Source organism: Oncorhynchus nerka, linkage group LG24, assembly GCF_034236695.1.
Source record: "Oncorhynchus nerka isolate Pitt River linkage group LG24, Oner_Uvic_2.0, whole genome shotgun sequence".
NCBI classification, from domain to species: Eukaryota; Metazoa; Chordata; class Actinopteri; order Salmoniformes; family Salmonidae; genus Oncorhynchus; species Oncorhynchus nerka.
In genome coordinates, this window is record NC_088419.1 from 36,096,414 (window position 1) to 36,110,498 (window position 14,085).

A 14,085-nucleotide genomic window follows, 5' to 3' on the forward strand; every position below is an offset into this window, starting at 1 on the left:
GTATAGATTGATGGGGGAAACAAATATATTTAATACATTTTAGAATAAGACCGTGACATAACAAAATGTGGAAAAAGTCAAAGGGTCTGAATACTTTCCGGGATGCTCTGTATGTTCAAATAAGATGATCTTTGTATTTAAAGCAGTTGTTTTTCGTGTTGTTGTTATTGTAAATTTTTGTGTCATTATTATTTGTAGTTTGGAAGCAATGAATTTGATCGTATAGGCTTATTTGATAAGAATTTGTTAAACTATCATTTTACCCAAGCGGTGGTGATCTGTTCAAAATAACCATAATGTGACTATTTCACGAATGGTCTTGAGTGCACAAGTTGGTTCACAAATTGTACAGAAAAATGTGTTATAGCCTATAATTTAAAAGAGTGATTATTGTCATTGTATTGTTATAATGAGGCAATTCCATTTTGGATGCTTCCCAATCTACTTAATTACTGTCATGAATTCATCTTTCCTCTGCAAATGCGATCAAAGATTTGCATTAGCCTATTATAAAGGTGATTTAAGCAGCTGCGATGAGTGTAAGTAAAAGCATTTGAATTTCATTTAAATGTTAGTGTTTCCTATGTCATGTAGGTACCAGGCCATGCATGATACAAATATACGGGATTGTCCATTGTGCTGAAGTTAGAGATCAATGTACCGGTAATGCCGAAGCTGATCAGCAGCAAGCCACGTCAACACGTGGACATGGGTAGGCTTATGCATGTTGTGCATTTTATTACGGGTTTGAAATGCTCTATAACACATATGTCAGAGTCAAGGCCCGCGGGCCACATCCGGCCCGCAAGAAGGTTTTTTACGGCCCCTGGGATGATCTTGATTTATTATTAGAACCGGCCCGCAGCATGCCGGCAGCCCGCAGATCTTTTACACGCACCAATACTACATTTCCCACAATGCAAAGGTGACGCACCGAGCAGTAGGCTGCTTCATTTCAATATTTATTGGCACAGCAGTCGTCAGCATCACAGTAAAATTAACTTTCAGATACCCATCAAAAATGGCAAAACGGAAGGTGGATACTGAGAACCGGGGGTTTCAAACAAGGTGGGAGTCGGAGTATATGTTCACGAAGGTAGCTGGAAAACCTGTGTGTCTTCTGTGTGGAGAAAGTGTGGCGGTACTGAAAGAGTATAATCTGAGACGACATTATGAAACGAAACACGCGGACAAAAACAAGAATATGGACATGGAACAAAGGCTACAAAAGGCAGAGGAATTAAAACGAGGCCTCAAATCTCGACAGGCTCTGTTCAAAAAAGCCAAATCACAAGGCCAGGCTGCTGTCAAGGCCAGTTTTATTTTGGCAGAAGAGATCGCTAAATCAGCCCGGCCATTTACGGAGGGGATTTCATCAAAAACTGCATGATTAAAGTTTGTGACGAAGTTTGCCCAGAAAAAGGCAACTCTTTTTAAATGTGAGTCTGAGCAGAAACACCATTGCCGAGAGAGTAGACCAGTTGTCCATCAATCTAAAAGAGCAGCTTGTGAAAAAGGGAAAAGATTTTATTGCATATTCCTTGGCTGTGGATGAGAGCACCGACATTTCTGACATTGCCCAGTTGTCAATTTTCATCCGCGGAGTGGACTCCAACCTAAGCGTGACAGAGGAGTTTTTGGCTTTACGTCCTATGCATGGCACAACTACGGGGCATGATTTGTATGAAGAGGTGTCAAGATGTGTAAATGAGATGGAGCTGCCTTGGGAAAAACTTGTGGGTTTGACAACCGACGGAGCACCTGCGATGTGTGGACACAGGAGCGGACTGGTGGCGAAGATACGGGAAAAGATGCAAGAGGAAAACGCGACAGGTGAGCTGACAGCTTATCATTGTATCATACACCAGGAAGCGTTGTGCGGTAAAGCCTTGAAAATGGAGCATGTAATGAGCATCATCACGCGCACAGTTAACTTTATCAGAGCCAAAGGTTTGAATCACCGCCAGTTCAAGGCATTTCTGACGGAGTTAGAAACGGAGCATGGTGATTTGCCTTATCACACAGAGGTGCGATGGCTAAGCCAGGGAAAGGTGCTTCAAAGATGTTTCGAGCTTCGTGAGGAGATTTGTCTGTTCTTGGACAGCAAAGGGAAAGACACAACACAACTCCGAGACGAAATGTTTCTGTGTGAAATGGCTTTTCTGTGTGACATTACGAGTCATCTGAATGCAATAAACTTGCAGCTGCAGGGTCGGGATCGTGTCATCTCTGATATGTACAGTACAGTGAAGGCATTTAAAACCAAACTGACTCTGTGGGAGACGAGATGCGGAAAGAAAATTTGAGCCACTTTCCCAGCTGCCAGACCATGAAAGAGAAGCTCTCTACCAGTGCGTTCCCGAGCACACAGTTGGCTGATAAAATAGGTATGCTTGCCGCTGACTTTCGACGCCGATTTGCTGACTTTGAAGCACAAAAAGCAGGTTGGAACTGCTCGGTAACCCATTTGCTGTTGACGTGGAAAGCTCACCACCAAACCTCCAAATGGAGTTGATTGACCTCCAATGCAATGATGCACTGAGGGCAAAATATGCGGCAGTGGGTGCTGCGGAGTTCGCCCGTTTCCTCCCGGCACAATGCCCCAGCTGCGCATCCAGGCTGCTCAAACGTTGTCTATGTTTGGCAGCACATACCTGTGTGAACAACTGTTTTCTTTGATGAACCTGAACAAAACATCACACAGAAGTCGACTTACTGCTGAACACCTCCACTCAATTCTGAGGATTTCTTCAGCTCAGAGCCTTACCCCGAACATTGATGAACTTGTGGAAAAGATGGGACACCACCAAGTATCACCCTCAACCTCAAACAAGTGAACATTACTGTGCAATCACATATTTAGAGTTTTTACTCAGTTCAAGTTTAAAAGTTAAAATTTAATATTTGTTTTCACTGCATGTTACTTCTCCTTAAACAAAGTGTTGTTTTTGATTAATAGATTTTTGCACTTTATTTTTTTGTATTTCAATCCAATTATATTTTAAAAATATTTCAGTTGAGTGGATGATAGAAAATTGCTATTATTGTTTTTTCTTTGAAGTAAATTTAGCCCACTTTTGCTAAAATAGAAAATATAGTCTACTGATGGTGCCTTGAATACCGGTTTCTTTCATTTAATGTTCATGTTATGGGGATATTTATATAAAGGAAATTTGTCTTTTGTGTCTGTTGAAAATTAAAGATTACTGACAGAGCCATAAGAAAATATTGCTTTATTTATCTGATCATATTGTAATATATTTGTTAGGTTTTCAGTAGGTTCAATTAGGTTCACTAGACTATATGCGTCATTTAAAAATTTTCAATGAACATTCGAACAGTCCGGCCCTCGTCTTGTAGCTGATTTTTTTATTTGGCCCTCCGTCCATTTGACTTTGACACCCCTGCTCTATAACAATGGGAATTCCAACCCCACCCATTGTATAAATTGAAGTTTTTACATCTCAATAAAGTAAGCTGTTGGCACTTGGCACATCCCTGAAAATAATACGTGCCCCCCCCCCCCCTCATGGAATAGAAATGCCAGTCCAAATGATTCATTCCGGGCCTGCTTTGCTGTATGGGTGTGATGAATAAACTGAGACCTGAAGACTTGCGTTGACTCCCTGAGTTATTGCCCAGGCTTTAGCTCAGTGGGATAACAGCCTTGAATTGTGCAAATCCGGTTCGAATCCTGCTGCTTCACACTGCTCCTCTAAGCAATAGATGTTTGTTTTCCAAGTTCAACGTTTTGTAGGACTGTAATTGGTCAGTAACTGATGTTATTGCAGACCTAACGGCGTTGTTCCACTGAGATCCCAGGAAACCAATCTTACTTGCTCCTCCAGAATGGGTCTTACCTTATTCAGTTTATCCCTGTGTTTCATTCGATTGCACTGTGAGCTTTCAAGGAAAGCCCCCCCCCCCCCTATAGCCGTTTGCTGGCATCGACAGCATGAGATGGATTATTGATGTCATATTGACTGCCAGGTCTATACCATCATGGCTTTCACAAAATCACCTGTTATTGACACCCACAGCAGAGTGAAGAAACACACATTCGTAAGATCCAATTCAAATTTGATGCCCAAAGAAAAGAAACAGGTGAACGAGTCTCTGAAAGACTGCCGCAAACAAGCTAAAATCAATGGTTGCTTTGCCAGTGTTTTTTCAAAGAATGGAGAAAGCAGGATTTTTGTTGATAAGACACTTAGCCCTAGAGATGAGAGGGAAAGTGCCCTAGTAGTGTTCACTGACAAAATATTATCTATCTCGGGAGGAATAGCATTAACTGCTCTTGAGTGTGAGAATACAGTGGTGAGGATGATTGCTTTTGTGTCTCAGGGTTGGAGATTTATCTTATCTATCACACAATGTTGCTCGAAATCATAACTTAAACTCCGAGATGTTTGGCTCCCAAATAACACCAGCCTGTGGTAGAGTGGTCGTTAAGACAGAGAGACGGAGAGAGAGAGAGAGAGACCTTAGACCTTATCGTCTGAGAACCAACTAGGGTCACCCAGCCACATAATAATACACACAGGCACAAACGACCTGAGAGCACAGCAGGAAAGGGTGGGCACAGCAGGAAAGGGAGTGATTGACCGCAGGGCTCTCCAGAGGATGGTGTGGTCTGCCCAACGCATCACCTGGGACAAACTACCTGCCGTCCAGGACACCTACAGCGCCCGATGTCACAGGAAGGCCAAAAAGAACATCAAGGACATTAACCACCCGAGCCACGGCCTATTCACCCCGCTATCATCCAGAAGGCAAGGTCAGTACAGGTGGATCAAAGCTGGGACCGAGAGACTGAAAAACAGCTTCTTTCTCAAGGTCATCAGACTTGGTCTGGTGACTGTTAAATAGCCATCACTAGCCGGCTTCCACCTAGTTACGCAACCCTGAACCTATATACATAGACTTGGAATCACTGGCCACTTTCATAACGGAACACTAGTCAATTTAATAATGTTTACATACTGCTTTACTCATCTCATATATATATACTGTATTCTATTCTACTGTACTTTAGGGTCTGAATACTTATGTAAATGTCATGTTTCAGTGTTTTCTTAAATAAATTAGCAACAAGTTCTAAAAACCTGTTTTTGCTCTGTCATTATGGGGTATTGTGTGTGTATTGATTAGGGGAAAACGATTTAATACATTTTAGAATAAGGCTGTAACCGAACAAAATGTGAAAAATAGGCAAACCGTCTGAATACTTTCCGAAGGCACTGTATATTCCCATACTTTAATGAAGACAGCTCTCCATCCTAGAGGGGGAGATCCATTATTTCCAGCTCCAGGGACATGTACTAGTCTGTGGTGACCTAAATGCTAGAACTGGACAAGAACCTGACACCCTCAGCACACAGGAGGTCAAACAGCTACCGGGAGGTGACAGCATTCCCTCCCCCATATGCCCCCATAGACACAACTACGACAACATAACCAACAACAACAGGTCACAACTCCTGCAGCTCTGTCGCAGTACATAGTCAATGGTAGGCTTTGAGGGGACTCCTACGGTAAGTATACTGTACATATAGCTCATCTCTTGGCCAGTAGTACTGTAGACTACTTTATCACCGACCTCAACCCAGAGTCTCTCGGAGCATTCACAGTCAGCCCACTGACACCCTTATCAGATCACAGCAAAATCATAATCTACTTGAACGGAGCAATAATCAACCATGAGACATCGAAGCTGAACAAACTGCATATTATTGAGAAATACTGTAGATGGAAGGAGGGTAGTGTAGAAACCGACCCAAAAACTATTGGCCAACAACAAATCCAATCCCTCCTAGACAAGATGTTTTCCTGCAATAGTGAAGGTATAAACTTAGGAACAGGAGGAAGCCTGAACAATATATTTGACCTATCAACTAACATTTCTTACCAAAATACTGATCAGACCACATATATACAGACCACGTATATACCCTGCACACCATCCTTGACAAACTAACAAAACAAAATATAAGCAAAGTCTTCTCATGCTTTGTTGATTTCAAAAAAGCTTTTGACTCAATTTGGCATGAGGGTCTACTATACAAATTGATGGAAAGCAGTGTTGGGGGAAAGCATATGACATTATAATGTCAATGTACACAAACAACAAGTGTGCAGTTAAACTTGGCAATGAACACACACATTTCTTTCCTCAGGGCCCTGGGGTGAGACAGGGATGCAGCTTGAGCCCCACCCTTGGTGAGGGCACTAGAACAGCACCCGGTCTCATCCTACCTGACTCAGAAATCAAGTGTCTACTGTTTGCAGATGATCTGCTGCTTCTGTCCCCAACCAAGGAGGGCCTAAAGCAGAACCTAGATCTTCTGCGCAGATTTTGTCAGACTTGGGCCCTGACACTGAATCTCAGTAAAACAAAAGTAATGGTGTTCCAAAAAAGGTCCAGACAACAAATGCAAATTCTATCTAGACACTGTTGCCCTTGAGAAAACAAAGAATTACACCCCCTGATCCTAAACATCAACACAACAGGTCACTTCCACAAGGCTGTGAATGACCTTAGAGACTAGGCAAGAAGGGCCTTCTATGCCATTAAAAGGAATATTAAACTCAACATCTAATTAGGATCTGGGTAAAAATAGTTCAATCAGTTATCGAGCCCATTGCTCTATATGGTTATGAGCTCTGGGGTCTGCTCACCAACCAAAGATTCATAAAATGGGACTAACACCCAATTGAGACTGCATGCAGAATTCTGCAGTAACATGCTCTGTGCACAAGTAAAACACCAAATAATGCATGCAGAGCAGAATTAGGCAGAGCAGAATTAGGCCGATACCCACTAATGATCAAAATCCAGAAAAGAGACGTTAAATTCTATAAATTCTACAACCACTTAAAAGGAAGCAATGCCCATGCCTTCCACCACAAAGCCCTCGCCTAGAGAGGAACATAGAGAAGAGTATTCTCAGCCAGCTGGTTCTGGGGCTTTGTTCACAAACACAAACTGACCCCACAGAGCCCCAGGACAGAAATCCATTTAGACCCAACCAAATGATGAGAAATCAAAAACAGAGCTATTTGGAATGCTATCTGGACCTAAACAGAGAGTACACCGTGGCAGAATACCTGACCACTGTGACTGATCTCAAATTAAGAATGAACAGACTCTGAAGACCTACAACATTTACCTAGAACTAAAGCTGCAGATAGCAATACTGGGTGATTTGAAAAGTCATAGTCAATCGATCAATAATATAATCATTATTTTAGCAAAGATGTTCATCTTTAATTTACAATCTGTAGAAACTATGAGAATAAAAATGTTCAGTACTTTTGTGAAGCATCACAGAACAGTTGAAAAACATGGCAAATAGAAATCCAAAATGTATGGTGTTCAGAGATAGATGGGAGGGGATGAATGGAGCTGAAGGGTGGGACTAATAACAACAAGATAACAAATGTAAAACATACGGGGTCTGTAAAATGTATATAGGTTCAGAACATTTGTGAAATAGCACAGTTACAAATATATGGCAAATAGAAATCAAACTGGATGGACATCAGAAATAGAGGAAGGCCAGTATGTATAAGCTGGAAGTAGAAGTGTTATTGTTTAATAGTGTACTCCAATTGGGGAAGGGTTTGCGGGGAATACTAAATACTAAGGTATACTAAAAAAAGTGCATGTATATGTATGTACATGTGTATGTGGTTTATAGGTGTATATATATGTGTATATGTATGAATGATATATATATATATATATATATATATATATATATATATATATATATATATATATATATATGTGTGTATGCATATATATATAGATACAGTGCCTTGCGAAAGTATTCGGCCCCCTTGAACTTTGCGACCTTTTGCCACATTTCAGGCTTCAAACATAAAGATATAAAACTGTATTTTTTTGTGAAGAATCAACAACAAGTGGGACACAATCATGAATTTGAACGACATTTATTGGATATTTCAAACTTTTTTAACAAATCAAAAACTGAAAAATTGGGCGTGCAAAATTATTCAGCCCCTTTACTTTCAGGGCAGCAAACTCTTTCCAGAAGTTCAGTGAGGATCTCTGAATGATCCAATGTTGACCTAAATGACTAATGATGATAAATACAATCCACCTGTGTGTAATCAAGTCTCCGTATAAATGCACCTGCACTGTGATAGTCTCAGAGGTCCGTTAAAAGCGCAGAGAGCATCATGAAGAACAAGGAACACACCAGGCAGGTCCGAGATACTGTTGTGAAGAAGTTTAAAGCCGGATTTGGATACAAAAAGATTTCCTAAGCTTTAAACATCCCAAGGAGCACTGTGCAAGCGATAATATTGAAATGGAAGGAGTATCAGACCACTGCAAATCTACCAAGACCTGGCCGTCCCTCTAAACTTTCAGCTCATACAATCGGAAGACTGATCAGAGATGCAGCCAAGAGGCCCATGATCACTCTGGATGAACTGCAGAGATCTACAGCTGAGGTGGGAGACTCTGTCCATAGGACAACAATCAGTCGTATATTGCACAAATCTGGCCGTTATGGAAGAGTGGCAAGAAGAAAGCCATTTCTTAAAGATATCCATAAAAAGTGTTGTTTAAAGTTTGCCACAAGCCACCTGGGAGACACACCAAACATGTGGAAGAAGGTGCTCTGGTCAGATGAAACCAAAATTGAACTTTTTGGCAACAATGCAAAACGTTATGTTTGGCGTAAAAGCAACACAGCTCATCACCCTGAACACACCATCCCCACTGTCAAACATGGTGGTGGCAGCATCATGGTTTGGGCCTGCTTTTCTTCAGCAGGGACAGGGAAGATGGTTAAAATTGATGGGAAGATGGATGGAGCCAAATACATGACCATTCTGGAAGAAAACCTGATGGAGTCTGCAAAAGACCTGAGACTGGGACGGAGATTTGTCTTCCAACAAGACAATGATCCAAAACATAAAGCAAAATCTACAATGGAATGGTTCAAAAATAAACATATCCAGGTGTTAGAATGGCCAAGTCAAAGTCCAGACCTGAATCCAATCGAGAATCTGTGGAAAGAACTGAAAACTGCTGTTCACAAATGCTCTCCTTCCAACCTCACTGAGCTCGAGCTGTTTTGCAAGAAGGAATGGGAAAAAATTTCAGTCTCTCGATGTGCAAAACCGATAGAGACATACCCCAAGCGACTTATAGCTGTAATCGCAGCAAAAGGTGGCGCTACAAAGTATTAACTTAAGGGGGCTGAATAATTTTGCATGCCCAATTTTTCAGTTTTTGATTTGTTAAAAAAGTTTGAAATATCCAATAAATGTCATTCCACTTCATGATTGTGTCCCACTTGTTTTTGATTCTTCAAAAAAAATACAGTTTTATATCTTTATGTTTGAAGCCTGAAATGTGGCAAAAGGTCGCAAAGTTCAAGGGGGCCGAATACTTTCGCAAGGCACTGTATATACACTACCATTCCAAAGTTTGGGGTCTAGAACAGCACAAACTGGCTCTAACCAGAATAGAAAGAGGAGTGGGAGGCCCCGGTACACCACTGAGCAAGAGGACAAGTACATTAGAGTGTCATGTTTGAGAAACAGACACCCCACAAGTCCTCAACTGGTAGCTTCATTAAATAGTACCCACAAAACACCAGTCTCAACATCAACAGTGAAGAGGCGATTATGGGATTCTGGCCTTCTTGGCAGAGTTCCCCTGTCCAGTGTTCTTTTGCCAATCTTAAACTTTTCTTTTTATTGGCCAATCTGAGATATGTCTTTTTCTTTGGAACTCTGTCTCGAAGGCCAGCATCCCAGAGTGCCTCTTCACTGTTGATGTTGAGACTGGTGTTTTGCAGATACTATTTAATGAAGCTGCCAGTTGAGGACTTGTGAGGCATCTGTTTCTCAAACTAGAAACACTCTCAAACACTCTAATGTACTTGTCCTCTTGCTCAGTTGTGAACCGGGGCCTCCCACTCCTCTTTCTATTCTGGTTAGAGCCAGTTTGCGCTGTTCTGTGAAGGGAGTAGTACACAGCGTTGTACAAGATCTTCGGTTTCTTGGCAATTTCTTGCATGGAATAGCCTTAATTTCTTATAACAAGAATAGACTGACGAGTTTCAGAAGAAAGGGCTTTGTTTCTGGCCATTTTGAGCCTGTAATTGAACCCACAAATGTTGATTCTCCAGATACTCAACTAGTCTCAAGAAGGCCAGTTTTACTGCTTCTTTAATCAGAACGACAGTTTTCAGCTGTGCTAAAATAATTGCAAAAGGCTTTTCTAATGATCAATTAGCCCTTTAAAATTATAAACTTGGATTAGCTAACACAATGTGCCATTGGAACATAGGAGTGATGGTTGCTAATATTGGGACTCTGTACACATAAGTAGATATTCCCAAAAAATCAGCTGTTTCCAGCTACAATAGTCATTTACAACATTAACAATGTCTACACTGTATATCTGATCAATTTGATGTTATTTTAAAGGACAAAAATGTGATTTTCTTTCATACACAAGGACATTTCTAAGTGACGCCAAACTTTTGAACGGTAGTGAATATTTACAAAATAAATATATGGGGCATTGGAAATTATGCAGACAATGACATTAATGGAAACAACAATATATCTGCAATATTAAAGCTGATCAACCCTTAAAAAAATACAAAATTAAATGAAATCAATGAAAATAATGGACAGACTGAGTATAGCCTTGCTATTGAGAGAGGCCGCCATAGGCAGACCTGGCAGAAGATAGGCTTTGTGCCCTCTGCCCACAAAATGAGGTGGAAACTGAGCTACACTTCCTAACCTCCTGACAAATGTATGACCACATTAGAGACATGTATTTCCCACAGATCACACAGACCCACAAAGAATTGAAAAACAATTCAAACATTGATAAACTCCCATACCTGTTAGGTGAAATAACGCAGTGTGGAATCACATCAGCAAGATTTGTGGCCCGTTGCCATAAGAAAGGGGAAACCAGTGGAGCACAAACAACATTGTAAATACAAACTATATTTATATATTTATTTAATTACCCTTTAATTCTTCAATTACTTGCACATTGTTACAACACTGTACATAGCCAGTCACATAACCAGCATGCAGAGAGATAGACAGATCAATGACTGACCGACTGACAGAATGGGAGAGGGACCTAATAGGTCTCCTGACATATCTCCCAGACACAAGACAATACCATAGTAACTGCTTGGAGACATACTGTACAGCCACACACAGCCTTTTCCCTGCAATAAACAAGAGCTTAGTACGAGTTGACCGGCTGTTGCCGACTCCTCCCTCCAGAGACCCCCTGACCAGCCAGGCAGGTCCATGTAGGCCCAGAGCCCCAGAACCAGTCGACAATGGGGAGCAAAATACAGTGCAACCAATGAACAAGCATCCCCCAATTATCTCCACCTCTACTGCCTGTATAGCAGGAATTCATTTTAAGAACATTACCAAGCAGCAACCACGGGCTGACAGTCTCTCTCTGTCAGGGCGATACTTCTAAATTGGCTACCTCCCATCTCCTCCTGAGATTGAAAAGAGATTATTAAAAACATTTATCATAAGAGAGACTGAGACTGTCGAGAAATGTCTGGGGATAGGTAGGAAGAGAGAGAGAGAGAGAGAGAGAGACAGAGAGAGAGAGAGACAGACAGACAGACAGACAGACAGACAGAGACAGACAGACAGACAGACAGACAGACAGACAGACAGACAGACAGACAGACAGACAGACAGAGACAAATAGAGAGAAACACAGACAGACAGAGAGTGAAAGGCAGAGAGAGAGAGAGAAATAGAGAGACAGAGCCCTGTGTACTGTAGGCCAGGCTTGACTGTCCTCCCCAGCAGCAGACAGGCTGGTGGCCCCTCGGGGCCTGTTGGACCGGCTGGGCTGAAGCAGCAGGCAGGGTGTGGGGGCCCAACACCAGGGGGCACGCATGCGCAGGCCCCCCCCCAGCACAGCCATCGCTCAAGCCCTACATACTGGACCACTAATGACCACCCTGGAGACTGGGAGAGTCTGGGTTTTACCCATCAAGAGACTTACAATACAGACATACTAGCTAAACCACAATATACTGTATCCACAGAATGAACTTGAACACTATTATACTGTATCACTATGGCTGTATCTAAGTTGACTTCATAGGGATACACTGTGGGGCTAGGCTAGGCTGTCGTGCTGATCTCAGATCTCGGCTCTTTGATCCTCTGTGATTATGCTGACTGTAGCAGGCATCATTATACGAGCTCCGAGCGAGCATTTTGGGTGGGGTATGTTATTAAATGGCTCCCTAGTTAGGGTGCATGCAAATTGGAGAGCTTGGTACAGGGATGAGTATAATGTGACTCAATTGGCCTGCTGCTCCATTGCAATAAGTAGAGTTCATTGCTGTCTGACTATCTGCCACTCGATAGCCAATCATAATCTTTCACACACACCCCTCTGCTCTCGCACACACAGAGGAACAGAGGCGGTATCGACTAAGTTATGTAACATGCTGAATATTGATGAAAATCACAGCTATGGCTCTCTCATTTGAATAGAGTATGCACAGTATATTCAGTATTCCCCTTACACTCACTCATGTCTGTTAATGTAGATTTCGCTTATCCCTTAAGGATTTTTAAGGAGTCAGGGTTGGGGTCAATTCCAGAAGTACACTAAAATTCCAATTCCTATTCTCTTCCATGCTTTTCAATGAGGAACATGTGGAATTGGAATTCACCCCAACCCTGATAAGGGTAGGAACTACAAAGATAGGGATTGACAAGTAGAAAAATAGGGTGACATTTTTGTGGTGCAAAAGAAGTGCATATCTGGGCAAAAAGTACCATAAACCTCATTATAATCTGGCAGTGTGATTTAAGGCTACGCACCGCACCACGGTTAATCATATCACAATCAACTTTTACCAGTTGAACGTGGACACAAATATAATACTTTTTTGTATTAAACATTTTTGGGAAATATTGTAATAAATATGAAAATGAGGTTATATTTATTTAAGTATGCACATATTTGCATATCACACAAATACACATTTTGGGACAGTGGATGATGTCAGCCTAAATATTTTGATTTCATCTTGTTAAGAGACTCGCAAACCGGACTTACACATAGCCGATCATCTTTCTATCTTTAAAATATTAAAGAAAGGTATGAAAAATGCATTTTAAAAAGTATAAATAAAATTTCATTGAGAATACAAATTTGACAGCATGTCAACAATTCCCTATGTAAACTGAACAAAAATATAAACGCAACATGTAAAGTGTTGGACCCATGTTTCATGAGCTGAAATAAAAGATCCCAGAAATGTTCCATACGCACAAAAGCTTATTTCTCAAAAATGTTATGCACAAATTTGTTTACATTCCTGTTAGTGAGCATTTCTCCTTTGGCAAGATAATCTGCTCGCTTGACAGGTGTGGCATATAAACAGCATGATCACTACACAGGTGCACCTTGTGCTGTAGCATGTGGACATACATTTCATGTTTATTTCTCTACCATAAGCCGCCTCCAATGTCGTTTTAGAGAATTTGGCAGTACGTCCAGCCGGCCTCACAAACGCAGAACATATGTAACCACGTCAAGCTTCTTCAGTCTGAGACCAGCCACCCGGACAGCTGATGAAACTGTGGATTTGCACAACTGAAGAATTTCTGCACAAACTGTCAGAAACTGTCTCAGGGAAGCCCATCTGCATGCTCGTCGTCCTAACCAGGGTCTTGACCTGACTGCAGTTCGGCGTAGTAACCGACTTCAGTGGGCAAATGCTCAATGGCCACTGGCACCCTGGAGAAGTGTGCTCTTCACGGATTAATCCTGGTTTCAACTGTAACGGGCAGATGGCAGATGTGTGGATGAGCGGTTTGCTGACGTCAACGTTGTGAACAGAGTGCCTATGGTGGCGGAGGAGTTATGGTATGGGCAGGCGTAAGCTACGGACAATGGAAACAATTGCGTTTTATCGATGGCAATTTGAATGCACTGTTACCGCTACGTGATTTTGAGGCCCGTTGTCGTGCCATTCATCCGCCGCCATCACACCATGCTTCAGTATTATAAGG